The sequence below is a fragment of the Rhincodon typus genome, chromosome 25, assembly GCF_021869965.1.
Source record: "Rhincodon typus isolate 14 chromosome 25, sRhiTyp1.1, whole genome shotgun sequence".
In the NCBI taxonomy this organism is placed as follows: domain Eukaryota; kingdom Metazoa; phylum Chordata; class Chondrichthyes; order Orectolobiformes; family Rhincodontidae; genus Rhincodon; species Rhincodon typus.
In genome coordinates, this window is record NC_063356.1 from 12,270,376 (window position 1) to 12,284,401 (window position 14,026).

The 14,026-nt window shown below is 42.1% G+C and overlaps 1 protein-coding gene across 1 annotated transcript in view; it reads right to left on the reverse strand.

Annotated features, from left to right (window-relative positions):
• Window positions 1-229: 229 nt before the first annotated feature.
• Window positions 230-14,026, reverse strand: part of LOC109913611 (fibroblast growth factor receptor substrate 2-like) — a 123,643-nt gene continuing 109,846 nt past the window's right edge. Inside the window, exon 9 of the transcript XR_007264727.1 lies at window positions 230-311. The gene's annotated coding sequence lies outside the window, so the exon portion shown is untranslated. The remainder of the gene's footprint in view (window positions 312-14,026) is intronic.

Here is a 14,026-nt window from a genome sequence, read left to right on the forward strand (position 1 = left end):
TAAGTACAAACAAAGTAATCTTAAAATAATTAAACCTCCTTTCACCTTGAAACAATTTTGTGGTTAGAAGTTTTGTATCTGAAGACAAACAAGCAACTAACCATACTAATGAGAATTAAATTGTCAGGGAAAAAGATAATTCACTGAGGAAAGTATGCTAGTCCGTTCTAAGTAATGGTACTTACATTTATATCATTCACAAAAAATAGTCTTGCATTTCTGTAAATAAACAGGATGGAGATGAGGCACAAGTTTGCAAGGATAGAGGAGACATGAGTTTTGTTTTGAAGAATAGGATAGTAACAGCAGACCTGAGAAGAGAGAACAATTATTATCAGCTAACATAGGAACTATGAAGGGAAGATAAGCAGTCAACCATTTACTGGGAGTAGGAACAAGAGACCAGGAATTGGGCACAAGAACACAATGGCCTGAGGTTTTTCATGGAGCTCCATGCTGTTTTCCACACCCTTTCTACCTTTTGCCTCAGTGGCAAGTTTCTACATAATATCCAACAAGGTGTATTGTAAGAATTTGTGATACCAAGGAATAAAAGGCTATGGGCCAAGTGATGGGAAATGGAATTAGAATAGTTATGTGGTTGCTTTTGACTAGCATGTATGTAATGGGCCAAAGGGCCTTTTTCTGTGCTGCAGATCTCTGCGACTCTAACATCTTTGTTTCTAAAATACAACAGCACTGCATTCAGTTTTTCAATATGCAAAACTTTGAGGTCTGCACAAGCAGTTGGATAAACTGAAACTTGCGACTATCTCACTTGCACGATGCACTCAGCATATATTTTCACTGGCTCCTTGTATCAAATGAAACTGCCTTCTCTTAAGAATGAAATCAAGCAGAAACATTTAGTGATTAAGGTCCCAAAGCACTTCTTTCATTGTACAGGCAAATAAATCTAACTCTCAGAGTATCAGTTGTTCAAGTTGAGGTTAAACTTCACCCAAAAAATAAAATCAAGCAGACTTGGTAAATAGTCTTACATCCTTACTTGAGAAAGGATGTTCTGGCACTGGAGGAGCTGAAGAGGAGGTTCACTAGGTTGATTCCAGGGTTGAGAGTGTTGGTTTATGAGGGGAGATTGAATAGATTGGGATTACACTCACTGGAATTTAGAAGAATAAGGAGGGATCTCATAGAAACATATACAATTATGAATGGAATAGAGAAGATAGAAGGAAGGAAGGTTGTTTCCCCTGGTGGGAGAAACTAGAACTATGGTGCATGGCCTCAAAATAAGGGGGAACAGATTCAGGACTGCTTTGAGGAGAAACCTCTTCTCCCAAAGGGTTGTGGATCTGTAGAATTCCTAGCAGTTGAGACTACCTCATTGAATGTTTTTAAGGTAAACATAGATTTTTGAACAGTAAGGGAATTAAGAGTTATGATGAGAGGGTGGGTAAGTGGAACTGAGGCCATGAAAAGATCAGCCATGATCTTATTAAATGGTGGAGCAGGCTCAAGGGGAACAGATGGCCTACTCCTGCTCCTGGTTCTTGTGTTTTTATTGTGTCTGAAGCCAAGATTGCCAAAAGCAGATTGAAATAACAGCCTGGAGTATCATTGGCTGTTGGTGCTTGCACTTAAACTGTATCAGAGGCTTTAGTTCATGGTAATACTAGGCAAGTAAAGATTTTAGCACTTTATGCATCGGTTACTCATGTTGAGGTTAAACTACATTATTTCTGCCGTTCACATCCTCCCGGTCACACGCTCGTCAGGAGTCAGCATTTCACAGTTGCTGTTTTGCAATTGCTGGATCAGAAGTTTGTGTTAGCAATTTACATCACCATAAAACAAGCTTAAAATCATATGGATACAAATGTGGACTCTGAATCAGCACTGTGTTGCCTACACTACACCCTAGCAAATGATGCTCATGTTTCTACACCAAAGAAAAGTCATCAGACTCGGTAATCAGAATACTTACCAGAAATCTTCAACTAGGCTCAACAAGTCGAAGTTAAAGTCAGGTTCAAACTCCAATCAATAGAGTTAGCTGATCTCAAATCAAGCAATTTCAAGGGTGTTCATAAATCCTCATGTTACTCCTGGGCTATGAATGGGAACAATGGGACTTGGCTGCCAAAGGCTATACATCAATTCCTACGGGAAGGCTGGATTCAAGACAGTGATAGGCTTCTTCTTGGTCCTAACAACCTCCTCAGTTGGTTAATCTTATGCCGTGCGCAGTCAAGCATCACACTTACATAATTGGCACTTGGAGACATCAGTGTGATTGCCATTTGTGCAACAATTGAAAAACAATTTACATTTATATAGCATTTTTAAAGTAAAAGGTCCCACACCATTTTGCGGGAACCTTATTGTAGAAAACTTGGCACCGAGCCACACAAAGAGGATATAAGGAAAAATTACCATGTTAGGTCCAAAAGGTAGATCTCAGGAGCGTCTTAATTAAGGAAGGAATAGAGAGGTTTTGGGGAGAAACTGATCAATGGATTAGATCTAGGTTCTGCAGTTCTGCTACAATCGTGAATCATATGACATCTTTCCACGACGTAGGGATTCTTCGACCCATCGAGTCCACACCGACCATCCAAAGAGCATTCCATCCAGACCCAACACCCCCACCCCCATCCTATCCCTGTAACTGTGCATTTCCCATGGCTAAACCAGCTAGCCTGCACATCCCTGGACACTACGGGCAATTTAGGATGGGCAATCCACCCTAACCTGCACGTCTTTGGACCGAGGTTGCAGGGGCGGGGGGGGGCATGGGGGTGGTAGAGACCAAAACACCTGGAGAAAAATCCACGTTACATGGGGAGAACGTGCGGCCTCCACACAGTTACCCCAGGTTGGAATTGAACCCAGGTCTCTGGTGCTCTGAGCCACTGTGAATGCTGGTGGACAATTAAACAACTCACTGGAGGAGGCAGCTCCACAAACATCCCCAGCCTCAATGATGGAAGAGCCCAGCACATCAGTGCAAAAGACAAGGCTGAAGTATTCGCAGCAATCTTCAGTCAGATGTGTCGAGTGAATTATCCAATTCTGCCTCCTTCAGTGGTCCCCAGCATAACACATATACCAGTCTTCAGTCAATTTGATTCATTCCATGTGATATGAAGAAACAGTTGAAGGCACTGGATACTGCAAAGGTTGTGGGTCCTGACAACATTCCAGCAATAGTACTCTAGCTCCCTTAGCCAAGCTGTTCCAGTACAGTTACAACATTGACACCTGCCCGACAAAGTGGAAAATTGCCCAAATATGTTCTGTATTCAATAATCCGGAGAAATCCAACCTAGCCAATTAATGCCCCATCGGTCTACTACTACCAATCAGTAAAGTGACGGAAGGTATCACCAACAGTGCTATCAAGCAGTAACCTGCTCACTGATGCCCAGTTTGGGTTCTGCTAGGGCCACTCCATTCCTGATCTCATTAAACATTGACAAAACAGCTGAATTCCAGAGGTGAAGTGAGAGTGACATTCTTTGACACGAAAGCTGCATTCGACTGAATGTGGCATCAAGGAGCCCTAGCAAAACTGGAATCAATGGGTATTTGGAGGCAAATTCTCTGCTACAGGCATATCTGGAAGATGGTCATGATGGTTGGAGGTCAATCATCTCAGGTCCAGGACATCTCTACAAAAGTTCCTCAGGGTGGTATTTTAGGCCTGACCATCTTCAGCTGCTTCATCAATGACCTTCCCTCCATCATAAGGTCAGAAGTCAGCATGTTTGCCCATGATTGCAACATGTTCAGCACCATTAGCAAACCTCAGATATTGAAACAGTCCATATTCAAATCCAACAAGACAATATCCAGGCTTGGGCTGACAAGTGGCAAGTTACATTCACGCCACAAAAATGGCCCTCTCCAGTAAGAGATTATCTAAACACACCCCTTGACATTCAATGGTGGTACTATCACTGAATGTCCCACTATCAACATCCTTGGACTTGCCATTGACCAGAAACTCAACTGGACTCACCACACAAATACAGCGGCTAGGAATACTGTGGCGAGTAACTCACCTCCTATCTCCCCAAAGCTTGTCCATCATCTACGAGGCACAAGTCAGGAGTGTGATGGAATACTCCCCACTTGCTTGGATGGGTGCAGCTCCAACAACACTTAAGAAGCTTGACACCATCCAAGACAAAGCAGTCCACTTAATTTGCACCACGTCCACTCCCTCCACCACCAAAGCTCAATTCCAGTAGTGTGTACTATCTACAAGATGCATTGCAGAAATTCACCAAAGATACTCAGACAGCATCTTCCAAACCATGACCACTTCCATCTAGAAGGGCAAGAGCCGTAGATACATGGGATCACCAGCACCTGCAAGTTCCCCTCCAAGATGGTCACCATCCTGGCTTGGAAACAGATCACCATTGCTTCACAGTCACTGGCTCAAAAGCCTTAAATTCCCTCTCTAACACCATTGTGGGCCACAGCACATGGACTGCAGCAGTTCATGAAGGCAGCTCACCATGACCTTCTCAAGGACAACTAGGGATGGATAATAAATACTGGCCAGCCAGCAATGCCTACATCCCATGAATAAATAACATAAAATTCCAGAGCTTAGGCAGCTGAAGGCATGGTCACCAATGATAGGAGTATTTAAAATCAGGGATGCAATTGAGAGTCATTGCCTTCAATGATCAAGGATAAACAGAACTCTGCCTAAGCAAGCTCTGGATCAAAATGGAGAAGATTTTAGGGAACTAATATCCTTGGATGTCTGTTGCAAGATGTTTACATTTTTGTTTTGCAGCAGATAATGACAAGTGTGTCACAGTCTAATAGCTCTGTTGCTGATTTTTAGCACAAATGCATAGGACCAGGAGATTCAGAAAATACCACAGATCTTTTGAGAACGACGCTTCTATGCGTAAGTAACATTTGGCACTCAATGTCTAGATCGGCCCATGATGAGTGGCCACATTGGTAAGTGGGGAGCTGCCAGCTCACGGCCAACACACTCCAGGAAGAATCAGCCACTTGAGGTGTGCTTCAGGAAATGTGGTGCCACAGTCTTCTCTTGGCCTGTTTATCAGACGAAATTATAAAAACTTACAATCACATTTTATTTCAAATTAATGTCCCTTCCAAAAAAATTAATATAAATTACATTCAGAATGGCATTCTTTATGCTTGAAAATTTGTAGCTTCTATTGTTGCAGTTTCTACTGGTCTACAAATCTAATCCTGAACATTTCAGAGACTGCACGAAAAGGCACAGAACTAGCTAATATAAATCGACATATTGTAGATACAATGTCAACTTACAGCAACAGAAAAACACGCAATGATTACTGAGTTATCAATATTTTGGATTTGCACCAGAACATTATGGCCACTGTGAAAAATACAAATCACAAGAAAAGGTTGATAATCAGTAGTTAACAGATAAGTGAAGCTGATAACTTTCAATAAACTCTCAATGTACTCTACTCGGGTAGCAGAAGCATATTGACATTTCTCTGGTGTCATGGTTCCTTAAAGGGCTATAGAATAGGTTTACCAACTGAATAGTTAAAAGCCCCCAGAATCCTAATTCAATCAAACAGCATTCCAACAGTTGAAGGAGCAAACAGAGATGTGGTTGCCAAAACAAATTCATTAAAGTGGTTTAATCTATAAGTAATTAAATGTGGAAAATGTTGCAAGAAGTTTCCATTTGCACTATGTTGCACTGAACACTTTCAGCTTTGCAGCTGAAATTATACCCATATGTTTTCATTAGTTAATGCAGGGGATCCTTTGTGATCTGCATAGATCAAAGATTGCAGTAGGAGCTCAAAGTTTTAATGGTGGTGACAATCCATTCATTCAGTTAAGTGGTTGGCAGGGGTTTAGATGGAAAAGCAAGAAAGAGAAAGTGAACAAGACATTGCTACGTCAAGTTTGAATACCACGTGCAGTTCTGTGCACTTCATTACAGGAAGAAAATTTGGTCCATAAAACCAGCATAATATTTTGGAACAATAGCTGCAATGAAAGCTTACCATCAAGAATAGCTTTGAAAATGTTAATTAAAATGGAGGACGCATTGGAGCCTTTAAAAATTATGAAAGGTTTAAGAGGGAAGTGAAATCTTATTTCCATTTATTGGCAAGTCCACTAACAAAAACGTAGGATTAGCATTGGAGGAAAAAGGGGGTGCTAGAACTTATTTCACATTTTTTCTGTATTTTGATTCCATGAAAAGTTGGATGAATTGCTTCAATTAACTAGATTCCACCAAGAAACCGGATATCATCCAAAAACCCAACTGCCTGTCTTAATTTGCAACAAATTCCATTCCCTTATCACACCCCGTTCCCTATTGACCTGCATTGTTCCTCAGTAGGGCAATTTTAACATTCTCATCCTGTTTTTCAAATCCTCCCATGGTCTTACCCTTCTCTATCCCGGTCACCTTCACAAACCACACAACTCTCTGAGATTTCTGCACTTGTTTATTTTTAGTCTCTTGTGCATTCTCAGTCATAATGATTCCACCAATGGTGGCCATGCCTTCAGTTGTCTAGACTACAAGATCTAGAAGTATCTCTCAACCTCACTTCTTTCCTTTAACCTATTCCTTGAAATATTTCTCTTCGATCAAGCTTTAGGCGATCAGACTTACTGTCGCCTTACATAGCTGTGTCATGCTTTGCTTTGTAATACTCCTATGAAAGTGCTCTTGGGAAATTTAATTGTCAAGGTGGCATATAGAGTAACTATTATCGAAGAACCAATATGGCCTGCTACAATGACAATGAATTATCTGGAACTACTGATGAAGTAAATAAATGAAAAACATTAGGGACGAAGAATGCATTTGAAACGTTGCATGCTGTGTTTGGAGGAATTGGTTTCATTGCCCTCGTACAAATTATGGAAAAGAAGAAGGAAGGGCCTGATTTAGGTGGGGAAGGCTAATGTTAATAAGATCAGATATGATTTGGCCAGATACTTTCAGGTAAATGTGTCTCAGAACAGTAAATATGGAGAGTACAGACCAACATGTTCCAATAAACAAAAAGGGGTGGGACCATCAAATCCTGTGAACACTGGATAGAAGGATATACAGCACTGGATTAGGAGAAAAAGGAAGGCTTATGGCAGATACTGAGGGCTCAACACAGGAGAAGCACGAGAGGAGTAAAGAATAATGAAACAGAAAACCTAAAATGATTTGGAGAGCTAAACGGGGACATGAAAGAATACTGTCAGGTAAAAAAGAAAAATCCTAAATTGTTTTACTAGTACACTAAGGGTAATAAGATAAAGAGGGAAAGAGTAGAGGCCACAGGACTACAGCAGTAATTTGTTCATGGAGCTAGAGGACGTAGGTAGGGTTCTAAATGAATACTTTGCGTGAGTGCTCACTTGTGAAAGGGTTATTTTTGGGTCTAGAAATCAGGGAAAAGATCTGTGATACAACTTTAAAAATTAGCAGACAGAAAGAAGGGTCTAAGTAGTTTGACAGGCTTAAAAAAAGATAAACCTCCATGGCTAGATGAAACATATCCCAGGTTGCTGAGTGAGGCATTGGAGAAAATAACAGGATCACTTGCAAAAAATTTCAATTTTTTCTGACTACAGGAGAGGTTCCTGAGACTGGATGGCAATCAATGTGGTACCATTATTCAAGAAGGCAGCAAGGGATAAAACAGGAAACCACAGGCCTGTCAGTCTAACCTCAGTGGTGGGGAATCTATTGGATGCAATTCTGAGGGGCAGAATTAATCTGTATTTGGAAAGGCAGTAATTAACCAAGAACAGTCAGCATGGTTTTGTTAAGGGGGAGGTCATATCTGACCAACTTGACTGAATTTTTCAAAGAGGTGGCCAGGTCTGTAGATGAGGGCAATGCTTTTGATGTAATGTACTTTGTTTTATTTATTCCTTCACAGGATTGGGGCATTGCTGGCTAGGCCAGCATTTATTGCCCAACCCTAACTGCCCAGAGGGCAGTTAAGAGTCAACCATGTTGCTGTGGATCTGGAATTATATGTTGGCCAGACCAGGTAAGGATGGCAGTTTCCTTCCCTAAAGGGCATTAGTGAACCAGATGGGTTTTTCCTGACAATTGGCAATGGATTTCTGCTCATCATTATGATGACTCTTAATTCCAGATTTTTTTTTTTTTTTAAATGAATTCAAATACCATCTGCTGTGGCAGGATTTGAACCCAGGTCCCCAGAACATTACCTGGTTCTCTGGATTAACAGTCTAGTGATAACACCACTAGGCCATTCCCCACCCTAGACTTCAGCAAGGCTTTTATAAGGACCCACATGGGAAACTACTAGAAAAAGTAACAACCCAAGAGAATCAGGAAAATTGGCAAATTGGATAATTGGATCTACAATTGGCTGAGTAGCAGGAAGCAGAAGGTGCTAGTTGAGGTGTTTCTCTGAGGAGGGGTCAATGTTGGGTTCCTTGCTGTTTGCAGTTTAAATTGATGATTTACACTTGAATGTGGGAGGGTTGATTAATAAGTGCAAACATGATAGAAAAATTAGTGAGGTGGTAAATATTGGGGAGGATAGCCTCAGCTTACAGAAGGATTTGGACAGCCTGATCAGTAGCAAATGGAATTCAATCCAATCAGATAAAAGTGAGGTGATACATTTGAGTAGAACAAACAAGGCAAAGGAACACATGATGAACAATAGAACTCAGGAAAGCACCAAGGAACAGAGGGACATTGGTATACATGTACATCAGTCCCTTAACTTATCAGGACAGATGGATAAAGTGGTTTAAATGGGTTATGGTATAATTGCCTTTATTAGCTGAGGCATAGAGTTTAAGAGCAGGGAGATAATGTTGGGACTGCATAAAACATTGATTAGACCACAGCTAGCACAGTTCTGGAATCCACGTCATAGGAGGAGTGTGATAGCATGGAGAGGGTGCAGAGAAGATTTAGCAGGATGTTGCCTGGGCTGGAGAGTTTCATTTACAGAGAGACAGATTGTTTTCCTTAGAGCACAAGAGTTGAGAAATGGCATAATTAAAATGTACAAAATTATGAGGTGCATATATAGGTGGACAAGAAGAAACATTCCCCCTTGACAGAGGGATCAATGACCAGAAGCATTGATTTAAAGTAATGGCAGAAAAGAATATCCTTTTACCCTTAATGTATTTGTAAAAGAACTTAGGATTTTCTTTTAGTTTAATTGCCAGTATCCTTTCACGTCCCTGTTTAGTTCTCCTAATCTTTTAGAATTCCCACTTGCACATTATTTACTCCTCTAGAGTTTCTGCTGTGTTGAACCCATGGTATCTGCGATAAGCCTCCATTTTTCTCTTAATCCAATGCTGCATATCCCTATGAGGAGCATTCACAGGATTTGAAGGCCCCAACCTTTTTAAGAGATGTGAGGAAAACCTTTTCCACCCAGAGGGTGGTGGGAACCTGGAACACACTGTCTGTAAGGGTGGTAGAAGCAGAAACCCTCATAACATTTAAGTAGTATTTACATGTACACTTGCAATACCAAGGCATACAAGGTTGTGGGCCAAGTGTTAGAAAATAGGAATAGAATAGTTAGATGGCTGTTTTTGACCAGCACAGATGTGATGGACTGAAAGGGCTTTTTTGTGCTGCTGCACCAAATGGACTGCAGTGACTGAAGAAGGTAGGGTACTGTCTTCTGATGGGTAACTAGGGGTGGACAATTCACGCTAGTCCAGCCAGAGATGCCCACATCCCTTGATTTTTTTTTAAGTTTAAAAATTTATTTTGTTCACCCACAGGATGCAAATGGCTCTTACAAAGTCTGCATTTGTTACACGTCCCTATATCATTTCAGAGGGCATTTAAGAGTCTGGGATTGCATAACATATCTTGCCCTAAAAGGACATGAGTAAACCAGGTAGTTCTTATGACGATTCAGAGGTTTTCTGGTCACTATTAGCAATGCTGGCCTTTTAATTCCAGATTTATTAACTGAATTTAATTACTAAATCTGCGGTGAGGGGTAGATGGCCAAGTGGTGTTATTGCTGGACTGTTAATCCAGAGAGCCAGATAACATTCTGGGGCCCGGGTTCAAATCCCATCACGGCAGATGGTGGAATCTGAATTCAACAAATATCTGAAATTAAGAATCTAGTGATGACCATGAATTTATTGTCAATTGTCAGGAAAAACCCATCTGGTTCACTAATGCCCATTCGGGAATGAAACTACCATCCTTACCTGGTGTGGTCTACATATGACTCCAAATTCACAGCAATGTGGTTGACTCTTAACTGCCCTCTGGGCAATTAGGGATGGGTAATACATGCCTAGCCAGCGACACCCTCATCCTGTGAATAAATAAAGACGACAAAGTACATCCTGAGCCTACTTAACATGGAGAGACCAGTAACTAGGTTCCAAAGTGATTAACTGAAGTAGGTACAATTTTATTGTTATTGGGGTAGGGGTAGGGGTAGGGTTAGAACAGCATGAGATCAGTAAAAAGCTGAAAGAACTGCAGACGTTGGAAATCAGAAACAAAAACAGAAATTACTGGAAAAGCTCAGCAGTTCTGGCAGTATCTGTGGAGAGAAATTAGAGTTAACATTTTGGGTCCGGTGACCCTTCTTCAGAACTTATGGTTTCTAGGCAAAAGTTGTTTTTTATGCAGAGGATAGGGTGGATAGAGGGGGGTGAGGTGTAAACGATAGGTGGAGATAGAGCCCCAAAGAGAGAGAACAACAGTTGGACAGACAAAGGATTGGATAACAGTCAGCCTAAGAGAATGAATGGCTGCTAATGGGGGTTATTAGTGGCTAAGAATGGGTAGTGTACAATAGCAGACCATGTTCATGTGTGGCATGAACTGCCATAGGAAGTGGTGGATGCAGGTACAGTTACAACAGTTAAAAGACATTTGGATAAGTACGTAATTGTTGGAAAACCCATCTGGTTCACTAATGTCCTTCAGGGAAGGAAATCTGCCATCCTCACCTGGTCTGGCCTACATGTGACTACAGACCCACAGAAATGTGGTTGACTCTCAATTGCCCTCTGAAATGGCCGAGCAAGCCACTTGGTTGTGCCAATCGCTACAAAGTCTCAAAGAAATGAAACCGGATGGATCTTCTGGCATCAACCTAGGCACCAGAGAAGACAACGGCAGAAACAGCCCTGTCAACCATGCAAAGTCCTCCTCACTAACATCAGGGGGTTATCATTGACCAGAATCTCAACTGGACTCACCACATAAACACAATGGCTACAAGAGCAGGTCAGAAGCTGGGAATACCGTAGTGAGTAACTCACCTCCTGACTCCTCAAAGCCTGACCAATATCTACAAGGCACAAGTCAGGAGTGTGATGGAATACTCCCCACTTGCCTGAATGAGTGCAGCCCCAACAACACTCAAGAAGCTTGACACCATCCAGGTCAAAGCAGCCCGCTTGATTGGCGCCACATCCACAAGCATCCACTCCCTCCACCACTGACGCTCAGTAGCAGCAGTGTGCACTTATCTACAAGATGCACTGCAGGAATTCACCAAAGGTCCTCAGACAGCACCTTCCAAACCCACCACCACTTTCACCTAGAAGGACAAGAGGCAACAGACATATGGGAACACCAGCACCTCCAAGCCACTCACGATCCTGATTTGGAAATATATCACCATTCCTTCACTGTCGCTGGGTCAAAATCCTGGAACTACCTCCTTAGTGACATTGTAGGTCAACCCACAGCAGGAGGACTGCAGCAGTTCAAGAAGGCAGCTCACCACCACCACCTTCTCAAGGGCAACTAGGGATGGGCAAGGAATGCTGGTCAGTGACGCTTACATCCCAGAAAAAAAAAAGCAAACAGGAAGGATTTGGAGGAATATGGGCCGAATATGGGCCAAATACAGGCAAGTGGGACTAGTTTAGTTTGGGAACATTATCAGTGTGGACCTGTTGGATCAAAGGGTCTGTTTCCATGCTGTCTGGCTCTGTGATAACAAGGCCTGCTGTACGGGCATTGGAGTAAGGACATGGGAGAAGGTGCTTTTTTGCAGACAGAATGGAGCTGTTCTGCAAAGCATTCACCCAGTCTACACTTTGCTTCCCCAATGTAGAGGAGACCACAATGTGAGCAATGAATGTAGTAGACTAGACTGAGTGAAGTGCAGATAAAGTGCTGCTTCACCTGGAATGAATTGCGCCTTGGATACTGAGGAGGGAAGAAGTAAACGGATAGGTGGTACATCTTCTGCAGTTATCTACTGGTGGTATCCCGTTGGAGGTGTTGGAAATGGCAGCCAATAATCCTTTATATGTGGATACTGGTGCAATGGTAGGTGACAAGGAGGACCCTAACGCTGTTGTGGGAAGGAGGAGAGAGGGTGAGGGCTGAAGTGCAGGTGCTGGGTTGGACTCGGCTGAACGCACTGTCATTATGGTGCTGGGGCATCCTTGGTTGAGGAAGGTGGTCATTTCAGAAGCCCCTTGTCAAAGTTAGCATCATCAGAACAGATGTGATGGAGAAACAGAGAATGGAATAGTCTCTGCAGGAAGAGTGAGAGGATATGTAGTCAAGTTGGGAGTTGGTTGGTCTGTAGTGGATATTGGTGGCCAGCCTATCCACAGAAACAGAAATGTCGAGGAAGGGAAGGGAGGAGTCAGATATGGAACAGGTTAGAGTGACAGCAGGGTGGAAATTGGAAATGAAAGAGATCAGTATTGTTTTTATAGCTTTAGGCAAGAGTCAAAGAGCTTGACATTAACTTTTAGACTATAGATATTTGATGAGTTATTCAGGTCTTGGTCCGATTTTTCAAGTATCAATGAATTCGCAATTGTCAACCACAAACCCGTGGTGCATATACGGTAGAATGAACATTAACATTTCTATCTATTCAATATATAGATTTCAAGTCATGCAAAATTTTAAATGGACTTCATTTCTTTACTTCTCAGAATTATGACCTTTTTTGTACAGCCACCTTGGGAGTCTTCCTTCTGTAGGATGTGACTGGTCCTTTAAGCTTCTTTTCAGTTTTTTGGGTGCTCAGGAAATTGATGCATGAAATAGTTATCTAACAAACCATGACCCCCACACCCATAAAAAAAATTGAACTACTGCCAAGTTGACAGTTAGCTTTCTTGACTCAGGGATCTGATAATGACATTATAATCCCTCATTTATCTCTAGGAGGCCTTTGACAAGGTGCTATACAGAAGGCTGCTCAGTAAGAGGAGAACCCATGGTATTAGGGGTAAGGTACTGGCAAGGGTAGAGGAGTGGCTGACTGACAGAAAGCAGAGAGTAGGGATAAAAGGGTCTTTTTCAAGATGGCAGCTAGTGACTGTTCTGTTCTACAGGGGTCAGTGTTGGGACCACAGCTATTCACATTATACATTAATGATCTGGACGAAGGAACCAAAGGCAAAGGCATTGTGTCATCTGCAAACTTAACAACAAAGACAGGTGGAGGGACAGGGAGACTGCAGATTGGACAGGCTAGGAGAGTGGGCGAAGTAGCAGCAAATGGAATACAAATGTCAGAAAGTGTGAAGTTACGCACTTTAGTAAGAAGAATAAAAGCAAAGACTATTTTCAAAATGGGAAAGGCTTTGGAAATCTGCAGCAAAAAGGGACTTTGAGTCCTACTTCAGGGTTCTCTTAAAGTTATAATACAGGTTCAGTTGGCAGTAGGAAATGCAAACGCAATGTTAGCATTCATCTCAAAAGGGCTAGAATACAAGAGCAGAGATGTACTGCTGAGGCTGTATAATGCTCTGGTCAGCCCGCACTTGGAATATCATGAGCAGTTTTGGCCCCTGTATCTAAGGAACGGTGTGCTGGCATTGGAGGAGATCTGGAGGAGATCCAAAGGAGATTTATAAGAATGATCCCAGAGATTAAAGGCTTGTCACATGAGGAGCAGTTAAAGACTCTGGGTCTGTACTCGATGGAGGATCCGATTGAAACTCACAGAATACTGATAGGCCCGAATGGAGTGCCTCAGGAGAGGCCTTCTGAAATAAAAAAAATGAGTGATTATAGAGACACTATCAGACT